Here is a 13,077-nt window from a genome sequence, read left to right as displayed (position 1 = left end):
TCTGAATGAAGGGAGGGACAGAGGAGCTCTGGACGTGGCCGGATGAGGATTGGGGAAGGTGGGGAGTCCAAGGTTTCTGAGCCTTAGGTCTCAGAAAAGAAGCTCCCTATCTCATCAAGGGGGTCAGCAGGAGCTGAGAGCAGGAGTGGCCAGGACCAAACCCAGGGTCACTCCCCCTCCCTTGGCTAAGTGTCTTGCAAGCAGCCCCAAAGCAGAGAAGCTGAGGCCTGGGGACATGGCCATGAACGAGTGAGGTCCTCTAGTCTCAGGGCCCCTGTCCCCAGGGCCCGGCTCCCTCCAAACTGAGCTCAGAGAGAAGCGACAGGTCGGGGAGGTGACAATCTGAGGCAGCAGGGCGGAGCCTGGTACAGCTGGGGACAGGGGATGGACTGGGAAGGGCCTTACAAGGACCTCCAAGGGGCGTCCAGGTTACATTTTGTAGCTCAGAACACAACATTGTATAAGCAAAACACAAACCTTTGTTCATCTGCAGTGTTTGACCATGACCCTCTTTTAACAACTTAGGAAAACAGTCATGTTGTTATATCACGTAATGTGTGACAATGTGTGTAATGTGTGTCACAAATATGGGACAACAAATCCCATCAGTATGTACAACTGTAATGCACCAATAAAAAATGTGGGGAAAAAAACGTGGCCAACAACCACGAACCCACCGCTGAACCCCCAAATTAGACCGTGATCAGTAACTTATATTTCCTTCAGTGCTTTTGGCAACCCTATTGTCCTGCCCTGCCCTACAGATGAGGGCTTTGCTGAATTTGTGGGGTTTTGTTTTTGTTTTTCCTTTGGTACTTGGAATTGAACCCCGGGGCACTGAATCATTGAGCCACATCCCCTGTCCTGTTTTATATTTTACCTAGAGGCAGGGTCTCACTAAGTTTCTCAGGGCTTTGCTAAGTTGCTGAGGCTGGCTTTGAACTTTTGATCCTCCTGCCTCGGCCTCCTGAGCCACGGGATTATAGGTGTGTGCCACTGTGCCAGGCTGCGTTGGGGTTTTTCATGCCTTTCTTTCCGCACATGAACGCAAGCATGCCTAACAGTATCTTTTAGTCTGGCTTCTTCTTGATCTTTATATATATATGTGGAAGTCATCTTCTGAGACTCACTTTTCCACTCTGCATTGTGTTACTAGGATTTATCCAAGTTATTGTGTGGCCACAGCCCATTCATCTTGCTTTGCTTTATATCCTTCTATTGTGTGAGTTCTACCACAATTTATTTAGCCATTCTCCCAGCCTGGGGCACTTGGGTTGTTTCCAAACCTCAGTGTATTCATGCTCACTGTTAGGAACACTGGCTGTTCTGAGCCTTCCTGTGTGTGTGTCCCCTGGGGCACAGACGAAAGGGCTTGTGCACACCTAGGAGTGGAATCGCAGGCCATGGGGTATTTGAATTGTTGAATCTTACAAGGCAGTGTTGAGCTCTGTTCCAGGGTAGTTGTGCCAAGTTTTACTTCTAGCAACAAATTCACATGGGTTCACCTCCCCTGGCACGTCCCCCACCATGAGGGTTTTTCCTTTCTTTTCTTCCTTCCTTCTTTCTTTCTATCCCAGGGATTGAGTCCAGGAGTGCTTGACCACTGAGCCACATCCCCAGCTCCCCACTTTTTTTTTTTTTTTCTTTTTTTGAGACAGGGTCTCACTGAGTTGCTCAGGACCTCCCTAAGTTGCCGAGGCTGGCTTTGAACTTGCGATCTTCCTGCCTCAGCCGCTGGGATTACAGGCGTGTGCCACCACACCCGACCCGTTTCTTTATCTTTACTAGTCCAGTGGGTGTGGATGGGACAGTCTTTCCCCAAAGTCTTCACGATTCTCTCCACTTTCCCAGGTGGAGTGTCCTGTGTCTAGAGCAGACCCAGGACCACCCCAGCCTTGCAGGCCTCCTTGGAAAGCCCCCTCCTCTCTGGCCCTTTGTCTCTTCTTCCCCTCCTCGCCTGGAACCACAGGGGGTCTCTATCCCCAGGTCCCTGTCATGCCTTCCTCAACCCAAATAAATATTGCCAAGAAAGTGGAACACAGCCTACTTCAGAGAGAGCAGGAGAGGAGCCTCTGCCACGGACTCTCACAGCTTCACCTGGGGAAAGACTCATTTTGCTTTGGTTTTTTTGTGTTTTTGTTTTTGTTTTTGCTGCTTCGCACCCACCTGCCTGGCGTCCTCCACCCTTCTACTCACTCTCTCATCTGGGTCCTGACCCCACCTGGGCAGCAGGTGGGAGGGAGATCAGGAGCCCCATTCAGACCAGGGCTGTGCTCCACTCTCCAAGGTCCCGCAGCGCCTCCCGCCTGCCCTGAACCTGGGCCCGCTTCTCTGGAAGCCTCCTCCCCTGCCCAGGGGCAGAGGCCTCCCCCCACCAGGCTGCTTGCAGGACCCTCTCCAAAGGCCCTGGGAGCGGTCACCAGGTCACCCCCGTTGCAGGCCCCCAGCACCTGCAAGCCCTGACCTTGCTAGTTGCCCCCATCCAAGGTGAGTCTTTGGTCCCTTCCTGTCCTCTTACCCGCCCCCAGTCCTCTCCTCTGAGCCACCTGATCAGCACTCACATGGCGTTGCTCAGCTGGTCAGAGCGCTGAGGACCTCCATCACTGTCTACAGAGGTGGCGGGCACAGCTGCGGGCACAGGCAGTTCCGCTGGGTTGGCACTGAAGGCTCATTAGTCAGACTGCCACCGACACTTCCAAGTTCATTTCCCACTTCCACCTTTGGCTTCTCTCCCTGTCCCCACCTCCCCGTCAAGTCAAGGATGCTTCCTCCTCGTTCCCTTGATCAAGAGGAAACAAAGGCATTTGAACTTGGGGCTCCAGGTCCAGGGCTCTGCTCTTTGCATGGACACTTCAGATTCCAACCTAATTGCTCCCCTGAACTCTAGGGTGAATGCCAAGAGTCGGCACTGAGCAGGTGCCCAACAGTTATTTGTGGAATGAATGAATGACTGGGCTGTTGTCCTTCCCTTTCCCGAGAACGGTCCCTGAGGGGCTCCTGGTAAGCTGCTCCATATGTCACCCCCCTCCCTCGACCCTTCCTCTCTGATCAGCCAGCGTCAAATCCTCCAGCTGTCTCCCTTGGGTGCCTGTGTTTTCTGACTCTCCCTTATCTAAGAGTTTTCTTCCAGCTCTTCCTGAGTTACTGGGGACCCGGGAGCTCCCAGGCGTCTTCAATGCACCCAGCTCGGTGCTCAGGAAAGCAGGCTTTGCTGTAAGTCAGGATCAGCGCTGGCGTTCCCCTTCCCTGACACGCCTGCCCCCCGCCCCATCACCCTGCCTCCAAACCAAGCGTAATTGCTCCATCTAATTTAATAGACGTGCAGAATGGCTGCGAGTGGAGTGAACTCTCTCAGCCTCCCCAGGGGCAGGCGTGATGGGCATGTTTGGAGCCTCTGCTCCTTGTGTGGGCCCCCAACCGCCGGGAGGGAGGCAGTGGCCCCTGCGGGGGTTAGAAGGGCCTTGACAGAGCCTCAGCCTTCTCTGGGAAGGGGTCAGGTGTGGACTGAGGTCCCTGCAGGCTCCTCTGACCCAGGACTTGCCAGGGATGGCCAGGCCTGGTCTCCCCTTTGTCTCCTGATAAGCCCTGTTCGTCAGCATGGCCGATCCCCTGCAGGCCCCTCCAAGGCCTCCTCAGCTCTGGGAAGGAAACTAAGCCCCAGGAAACACCCCTGCAGGGCCAGGACTCCAGGGCCTTAGGACTGCTTCCACCCAGGATCCCAATGGTTATGCCCCCGAGTCCACCTCTGGGCCCACCCAACCCCTGTGGGCATCTGGGGTCTGCCGCTAGCATCCTGCCAATTCATAGAGACAGGCTTTCTGGTCACCTCTCCTTCTGACTTGCAGCTGGACACAGGTTCCACTTGAGTCTCTCTTCTGGCTGCGGCTCCTCCCTCCTGGCCCCCAGCCCCACTTTTTTTGCTGCAGTTCTTTTCTCCTCTAAGCATCCCCCACCGGAGGGATTTGTGCAGAGCCAACTTCCCTGGTGCCTGGCAGGTGGGAGCAGAGCAGGCGCTGCCTCTTGGCCAGCACCAGACACAGCCGGTAGATCTGCCCTTAGAAGCCCCCCGGGGGCCTCAGGGTCCCCCTATCCTGTTCTTCTCCATCACTATCCCTTCCCTGGTCCTGGGTCCTGACTCTGAAACTCCAAGTTCTCCTCCTTGGTTTTGTAGAGCAAGGCACCTCTTTTCTTCCTTTTTATCTTTAGCTTTCCGGCATGTTCTGACCACGCCCTGAGCTGGCAGGACCTGCGGTGGACTTCACTTTTCTCCCACCAAAGCTCTTTCACACACTTTCCTGGACAAAGACCATTCTTCTCCCAAGAGGAATTCTGCATCTGGCTTTACAAATAGGCTGTCTTTTAAAGATGGACGTGGCCTTCCGTTTTCACTGTTTTACGACCCATAGAGCACCCAAAAAGCTCTTCTGAACACCTGAACTGGAGACGGCTGGGGCCAGGATGCTATCTTCACAGGGTTCCAGCGGGGCAGGAGAATGTGGGGGCAGCCGTTTCACCAGGAGGATCAGGGAGGAGCTATGGAGCTGTGGGGGGTGTGGCAGGGGGCAGGCTGAGGTGGGGCGGACACTTCTGGGGTGGCTTGGGTTGATCCTGGCAGGTTCCATGTGGCCACACCTCAGGTAGGTCTTGACAAGTCAGAAGCAATGTGTTGAGCAGCCAGGTAGGATACAGGCACTCCAAGAAGATGTTGGGCAAAGATGCAGCATCAAGAAAAAGCAGAGCACATTAGTTGTTCAGGGCGAATGACCTGCAGTGTAGAAGGGAGGTTCAGAGGACCCACAAGGACTCTGGGGAGGGTGGCAGGGGGCTCAGATCTTGGAAGGGCCCAGAGATCCCGGGAAGAAGCTAGAGGTTCTCTGTGTCTTTTGTCTTCCAAGCTGCCCCGTGAGATGGGAGCCAGTGCACCTTTAGGCCCAATTTACAGATGACAAAACAGAGGCTCAGAAACATTGAAAGACTTTCAGAGAGGCCCAGCTGATGATTAGCTCATGTTGCTCCCAAAGAAGCCTCATTCGAATTTTTTCAGGTTTATTTTACTTGATTTATTTCTTTACTTTGGACAAATAGCTGGGTCCTCATGACTAGGCCACCTCTCCTTAGAGAGCAGGGTCCCCAGCCTCTCCCGGTGTACCCAACAGTGCCGACCACTGCCCAGGATCTCCAGAATCCCTCCGCAGCTGGCCCCGAGAGCTTTGGCTGGCCCTTGTGGCCAGCGGGGAACTTGTTTAATCTCCAAAGAAAGGCAGAGGAAAATGGATTTTGGAGGCAGAGTCCCTCTGCGGTGGCATGAGATCCGCATCTGCCGACTGCCCGGGGAGGGGAAGCCGATGAGCCAAGGCTTAACAACGTCAAGGACTCTAAGACCCCAATCTCCATAGCTATCCTCATCCCCCGAATCCTTTCAAAGCTGTGTAGAAATGGAGGAGCCCACGGATTATGCCCCCAAACGTTCAGAGAGCTGAATGAGGGATTAGCTACTTAACGGCCATTGACTTTAATGATCTTGGGCTCAGGAGTCCCTGGTCTCGCGGAGGCCCTGGAGCACGCGCTGCTCCTTGCACAAACCATGTGCGCACTTGTGTGCCTGCCACGCCGGGAGAGCGTGGGGAGAGACCTGTGTAGAGACAGTGCACACTTACCAATGTTTGTGTGCAGTCGGGAAAACGTGCCAGTATCTGCGTGGAGCAACCTCCACATGTGCGTCTAGGGAAGTGTGGCAGGTTCATCTCGGCGTCTTCTCCTGTGACACTGCATTTTTTTTTTTTTTGCCACATCTATATTCACACACACCTCCGTGTCCTGCTGAGCCTGCTCTGTGTGTTTACACACGTGCGTGTGTGCTTGTGCTGGTCCGTGCTGGGGTATGTGCCTAAGGGTGTGTATGAGTGCTTTTAGCCTCTGTCTGCGTCTATGTGGTGTGTGTACGTGGTGTGCAAGCTTGTCTGTGTGCAACTCTCGTGTCTGTCTGTGTGGTCTGTGCTCAGAGGAACAATGACTTTCCCCTTGTGACTCCTTGAATGCACCAAGCTCTTTTCTTCCCCGAGGCCTCTCTCTGGGTGGCCCGTGCCTGAAGCCTTCTTTCCCCTCCAGTTACTTCCTCACCTGACATCCAAGATGCACGCCCTGCCAGACACAGTTCCTAAATGCATGATTTAGGAACTGTGTCTCCAGTGTCTCCATAACCCAGGCCGTCCCCAGTGCCTTGTGCTGGGCGAGGTGTGTGCATAGGTTCTCTACAAGGAGCAGCTGCATGGAGTCCATGGTGTGTGTGTGTGTGTGTGTGTGTGTGTGTGCGCGCGCGCGCATGCATGTGTGTGTTTTTCAGGTGCCTCTTGGTGCTCAGTGATCTTCGTAAATATATCTGTGCCTACGCATAAGTCTGTGTGCAGGTGTGTGAAATGATGTGTGCGTGTGTGTGTGTGTGTGTGCGCGTGCATGTGTGTGTTTTTCAGGTGCCTCTTGGTGCTCAGTGATCTTTATAAATATATCTGTGCCTACGCATAAGTCTGTGTGCAGGTGTGTGAAATGATGTGTGTGTGTGTGTGTGTGTGTGTGTGTGTGTGTGTGTGGCTGCTTGGATTTAACATGGCAGGAGTTTGAGTTTTTCTGTGCATCCCTGTCCCAGCTGAGATCTCTCAGATCCTGGATAGAATCCAGGCAAGGAAAACTGGAGAAATTCCAGAATGGCCTGGAAATGGGACACTGTGTGGAGGCAGGAAAGCAAACGCCCCACAGGGCTGCACCTGCAGCACACGAAGGAAGGGGAGCCCGGTGGCAGGTGTGGGACCCCTGACTGGAGACCACGTGGACCCTGATGCGGGACTGGGCACGGGAGTGAGGAGTGATGCCCCTGGTTGTGTTGGACACTGTTATTTTCTCATGAAAGCTTGTTTAGCCTCTGGGCTGTGTCCTGAGCTGGGCGCTGGACAGGGCCCTGGCAAGGTGCTGCCAGGAACCACAAGGGTCCCCCTTACGGTGGCTCCGCACCCTTCCCACAGCCAGTTTATTCAGCTGCTCTCCCTGCTGGACCCCAAGCTCCAAGAGAGCAGAGACCAGGGCTGTCTTGTACACTCAGCGCCTCCAGGAGCTTGACAGATGTGCGTGAAATAAGAATGAATGAGGCTGGGGCTGGGGCTCATCGGCAGGGCGCCTGCCTGGCATGTGCGAGGCTCTGGGTTCGATTCTCAGCACCGCAAATAAATAAATGAATAAAATAAAGGCACATCAACATCTAAAAAAATATTTTAAAAAAGAATGAATGAGTGTGTGAATGAATGAACAAGGGCCCCATGCCCGCTCACACGTATCAAGGGAGAACAACTTCCATTTATGTACTTAGAGCCTGCCAACAGCGTCCCATCCACTCTCCTGTGCCCCTCCGCCATCACATGAGGCCCGTGACTCTATTTCAACATCTACCGAAGTGGAGACAGCGTAAAAACAAAATAAGGCAAAAGGTAGTTAATGGAACAGCCTGCGGCAGTGAGGCTGTGAAAGCAAACACGGCCGAGAGGCAGCAGAAGCCTAAATAAAGTCTGCTAATAAGACATACGTGGGGACAGCGAAGACGGTTAAAGAACTGCTAACAGCCCAGCCGAGGAGCAGCAGAACCTGGCAGTCCAAACAGCTGCAGAAGCCCCCACCCAGCCAGGGTCTGGTCTCAGAAGGCCAACCCACTCGGGGAGGCCACCAGGTCACTCTGTGGCTTCCTTCCCTGCAAAATGCAGATCAGAGGGCCCAGCCCCGCCCCGCCCACAAGCAGATTGTGATGAAATGGGTCTGGCAGGCATTAGATGCTCTTCTCACCTCATTTCTTCTTTCCCTAGAGGCAGGCTCTCTGCTACACAGTGGTTTATGGTGAGTGTTCTGGGGCTTCGGGTTAACAGACCCAAGTTAATGATATCAACTAACGTTTATTGATTTATTGAGTATATTATGTGCCAGACACTGGGATGGCTATGTTTCCTTATTTAATCTGCATGACTAATCTATTATTAGGCCCATTTTATAGATGAGAAAACTGAGACTCAGGGGTGCTGAGTTTAGTGGCCTGAGCTCAAGATCACTCAGGCTAGTGAATGAAAGAACCTGGATTTGGGGACCTATTCTCAGAGTGTGTTCTAACTCACAGGCTTTACAATAGAAATACATAACTTAACTCCCAGAGTGGGAAAAAAAAAATTATTAAGCTGTGTCACTTTTCTCCAAGCCTCAAGTTCCCATTCTGTAAAACAAAGGGGTGAGATCAGATGAGAGGCTTTTAGGACAATTTAGCAGCTTGACCCTTTTATTCCAACAAAAGCCCAACATGTGACATTTGAAAAAAGGGAGCTGTCCTGATTGACAGGGGGGCACAACCTAGGTTCTCTCCCCGGTCCTGCCCCTGTGCTGTCCCCAAGGGCAACCCTGAGGCCCCTGTGGGAACAGAATGAAAAATGCTGGGACGGATAGCTCTATGGCTCTGCCTGTCTGGCCACCTGGATTCCACTGAGTGACCCTGTGGACGCCCCGGGGACGAGCCGTAAGAGAGTGGTTCTGAGGGAGGACAGGAGGGCAGTTGCCATGGCCCTCGCCCCCATTGATAAAGGTACACATCAAGGAAAACCACGGACATAGTAGGGACAGGCTTCCCTGGAGAGCTCTGCAGAGGCCCTGGGCCGATGGTGGCCTCTAACTGGGCATGGCCTGGGGCTAGGGACAGGAACCCAGCTCCAGGTCTCCTGCACACCAGGCCCACCAGCCTCCTAGGTGACAGAGCTGTGGCCTGGCTGCAGAGCCTTTGTTTAGAGTTTTGATTTATGCAGCTGTTCACTGCAAACTATGCATTAAGTTGCCAGGGAAGATTCAAAATTGTAAAATAATTGTGGTGGTGAAATTATTCACAAATCCATCCAGGCCCAGCGCGTCAGGCAGGCGGTCAGACTTACACTGAGCACATGGTGACATAACTCAGGCTAAACAGATAAGCTTGTTACGCTCCTGACAGAAGCAATTCCCCAGAGACTGCTGGGTAATGCCAGGCCAATTATACACCCTGCCCGAGGGAGGGAAGGCACGTCACCAACGAGGGTGACACACAGGATGGGGTTGGGGGGGAAGGTCATGCATGTAGGAAAGTGTCCTCATGATTCCTGAGCAAGCCCAGGAGGCCAGGGGCTGGGGCACTCCAGACTTGAGCAGAGAGGTCATGGGGGCAGCCACGGGGTGTCCAGGTGGGGAACAGGGCTGGGGCTCACTCTCAAGCCAGGCAGTGGCCGAGCTGGTCAGCATTTTCCCCAAACTGCATTAGGTTCATGGAGAAAGCAACAGTGTCCTTCCAAAGCGGCTTCTGCCCCTGCGGGCAGCTGTGTCCACATGGGCAGGAGCGGCTGCCAGGTGAGCCGTGAGGGCGCGTCACTATCTCCTCTCCCAGGCTTCCCTGGAATCCGTGTTGTTTTCACTGACAGCATAAGTTGTTTTATGGGGCATTTTACCCAAGAGGCGGATGTCTCCGAGGTTGATCATGATAATAGCGAACATCTTTTAATACCATGCTAAGAATTTTATAAACACTATTTCAATTCAGTCCTCTAAAGTGGTGGTTCTCAAACTTTAACGTGGATCAGAATCTGCTTGAGGGTTTTCTCAGTCACAGATTGTTAGGTCCCGGCTCTAGAGTTTCTGATTTTTTTGTGTAAGGTGGTTTCCGAGAATGTGCATTTTTAATCAGTTTCCAGGTAATGCTGATGTTTCTGGTCTGGTGAGTGCTTTTGACAATATGGTCTAAAGGAAGATAGGTACGATGATGCTTAGGAGGCTGCTGTGTGCTTGCTCTTCAGCCAGATTGCCTAAGTCCAGATCCTAGGTTTTTTCTACTTCTTGGCTGTGTAACCCTAGAAAGTTACTCAATCTCTGTGCTTTATCTTTCCATCTGTGAAATGGGTATAATAATTACACTATCTTGGAAGGATCAAATAAATTAATACAGGCAAAGCTCTTAGAAGGGTGCCTGGCACTGGGTAGGCACTTGATAAATGTTCATACAGGAAGTTCATGGAAGCCATACCCAGCTTCTGCAGACCTAACCTGAACTCTGCCACCGATGCACCCTATGTCCCTAGTTGTAACCGTGGCACTGCCTCGTGAGCCGGGGTTGAGGACTCTATGGCAGGAGGATCCCAAGTGCCAGGCCAGCTGGACACTTAGCAAGACCTTGTTTCAAAATAAAATTTAAAAGGGCTGGAGCCGGTAAGGCCCTTACCCAGCATGTGTGAGGTTTGGGGTTTACTTCCTGCTACTACAAAAACATCAGAACCAAACCCCTGGGCGAGGCCGCGCAGGAGCCTAACAGGTCTGCGACCTCCAGAGACGGAATCTGCCGGGCCTTGCTGGAGGTGGAGCCACTGTGGCTTAGAGGGCCGTGGAGGTCAGAGCCACCCACAGGCCGAGGTCCTGAGAGAACAGAGGGTTCCCAGGGGTGCTTCTGGGTCACCTGGGGATGTGGCAAAAGACACACAGTCTGGGGGAGGGGGGACCTCCTTGCTACTGCTGCTGTGAGGAACCAGACCCGGGGTCGCAAGAACAGGGAGAGGGTGGGGAAAGGCCATGGGGTAAAGGAAGGGGGACAATGCAGAAGCCCAGAAAGAAGGAGACGAGACTGACACCACGAGATGCAGCCCCAGGCCCTGAGCCACTTCCAGGCCCTGAGCCACTTCCAGGCCCTGAGCCACTTCCAGGCCATGTGCCCTGGGGCGTCAAGTCCTGCCTTTCTAAGGAAACTCTGGTCTCTGTTGCAGCCAGAGGAGGACACCTCCCCCATGATGCCCTGCAGCTGGGGTCACTTCAGCTGCCCCCGTGCACCTCCAGGACACCCCCCACCTTTCATTATTGCTCTGCAATCCATGGCAGGCCCCAGGCAGGGGCAGGGTCACAGAGACAAGTCTCCAAGTCTGTTCTTTGCAAAGCTTATAAGCCTGAAACTCTGCTGCTACGGACTGTGTCCAGGCCCGGCCACTGTCACTACAGGGTCACTGTCACTCCAGGACCTGTATCCAGAGCCTGTGCCCACCCAGAGGAGGATGTGCTCTGAACTGTTCAGGAAGGATCCACAGAAAGAAGGTGTCCCAGGACCCGTGGGCTGAGAGGGTGTGAGGACACCCGGATAAAATACGTGGTTTCAGCGGCCATTTATTTGGAGGTTCAGGAGATGCACATCAACATTTTAATGTGCAAACAAACATGACAATGTTGGGCTCTCGAAAACAAAATCATGTACATTTTTAAGATTGAAACATGGGATTAAAAAGGGGGAGGGCAGGCTCTGAGCTCCACTCCCTCCGAGTAGGATCCTCTAGCACACATGAGACTCCGCCCCAGGGCCCTGAGCCACCTCCAGGCCATGTGCCCTGTGGGATCAAGTCCTGCCTTTCTAAGTTGTCCAGCACCTTCCCACAGAGAAGGCCTGGGGAAGGCGCTGGGAAAGCAGCAGAGGTCCCAGGCCGTGGAATGACAGCTGCCCCCAGGCCTCTTCTGACTCTGATCCAAGTCCCCAGGCCCTGTCACTGTCACCACTGATTGGTGGACTAGAACCTTGGAGCTCGCTGTGGTTTGAACGTGTTGCCCCACAGTTCACAAGTTGGAAACCGAATCTCCCTCGTCCTGAGTCGGTGGTATTTGAAGGTAGAGCCTTTCGGAGGTGATTAGGACTCTGAGGTCATTAGAGTGGGGTCCCATGGTGGCGTTAGCAGCCTTATTTTATTATTTTTTGTGGTACTGGGGATTGAAGACGCTCCCCCCACCCCAGGGCCTCAGGCACACTATTCAAGTGCTCTACCTCTGAGCTGCATCCCCAGCCCTTGTTTTTTATTTTGACACCGTGATTCACTAAGTGCCCAGGCTGGCTGCAGGCTTGCAATCCCCCTGCCTCAGCCTCCTAAATTGCTGGCATTAAGGCATGCACCACCATGCCCAGCTGCATTAGTGATTTTACGAGAAGAGGAAGAGAGACCTAAGCTACCTGTTTGCTGTGTCTTATGTGATGCAATTGCCATGTTCTGATGTATCAAAAAGGCCCAAACCAGATGCTGAGCAGATCTGGGCACCAGGCTCTTGGATTTCCCCACCTTTAGAACCATGGATCCATAAAGTTCTATTTATTATAAATTTCCTGATCTCTGGTACTTTGTCATAGCAACAGAAAACAGCCTCAAACAGTAGCCCATCTTCTCTCACCCTCTCACTTTTCCACTTTCTCTCAAACCTTCCACATATCTAACTCCATTTATCAACCAACAACAAAGTGCCAGGTGCCAGTGATGCAAAAACATGCAGTTCTGTCCCTTGCCAGTTCCTACCTGATGCAGGAGACAGGCATCTAGTCAAAAAATTACTCCCACAACAGAGGGGTGATCCGATTGTGGAGGGAGGACGAGGGAGGCATTGTGAATTCTGTGGGAGGGACTAGGACAGCTTCATAAAGGCGGTGTCTTGGCTCCTGAGTTAAAGCAACAAACCAAAGTTCCTGAAGGTGAGGAGCAGGTGAAGGGCATTGTGGGTCTGGTAGCGGCCGGGGGAGCCTCCTTGCTGGGCTGTGCAGGGGACACGGCTGGAGTGCACGCCGGGCAGGATGTCAGGTGATGCTTGCCCTTGTCCACCTCGTTTATGTCACGGATAATTGTTCAGGGTCTGCTTTGCCCAGGTGCCCTGGTGTCACCAGGTACAAGGGTCCAATGTTGGGGCTGACGGCCTCAGTTCCATATTTGGGAGTTTATGTTCCTGGCTGGCGACCGTGGAGCGAGACTGGAAAGAATTCCATGTTTCACACTGAGGAATCGGGCTCCCATCCAAGCTTCGATGCCGCTCTAACTTTGCTGCTGCAGGGAGCACTGGGCAGGGCCAGCGCTCTGAAATCCTGGGTTTCAATCTTAAAAATGCAACATCTTTTGTCTTCTATTCCCTAGTGCTGCCACGTTTGTTTGCATGCGAGGGTAATAACAGTATTTTTCTGAATCATCCAGATTCGTAGATTTGGAAAAAAATAATAAAGCAGGCACCTGGGAGCCGGGTGTCAGGTTTGCCTGG

Source organism: Callospermophilus lateralis, chromosome 7 (genome assembly GCF_048772815.1).
Source record: "Callospermophilus lateralis isolate mCalLat2 chromosome 7, mCalLat2.hap1, whole genome shotgun sequence".
Classification (NCBI taxonomy): domain Eukaryota; kingdom Metazoa; phylum Chordata; class Mammalia; order Rodentia; family Sciuridae; genus Callospermophilus; species Callospermophilus lateralis.
The sequence above is the reverse complement of the archived record's forward strand: the minus strand, read 5'-3'. Positions refer to the sequence as shown.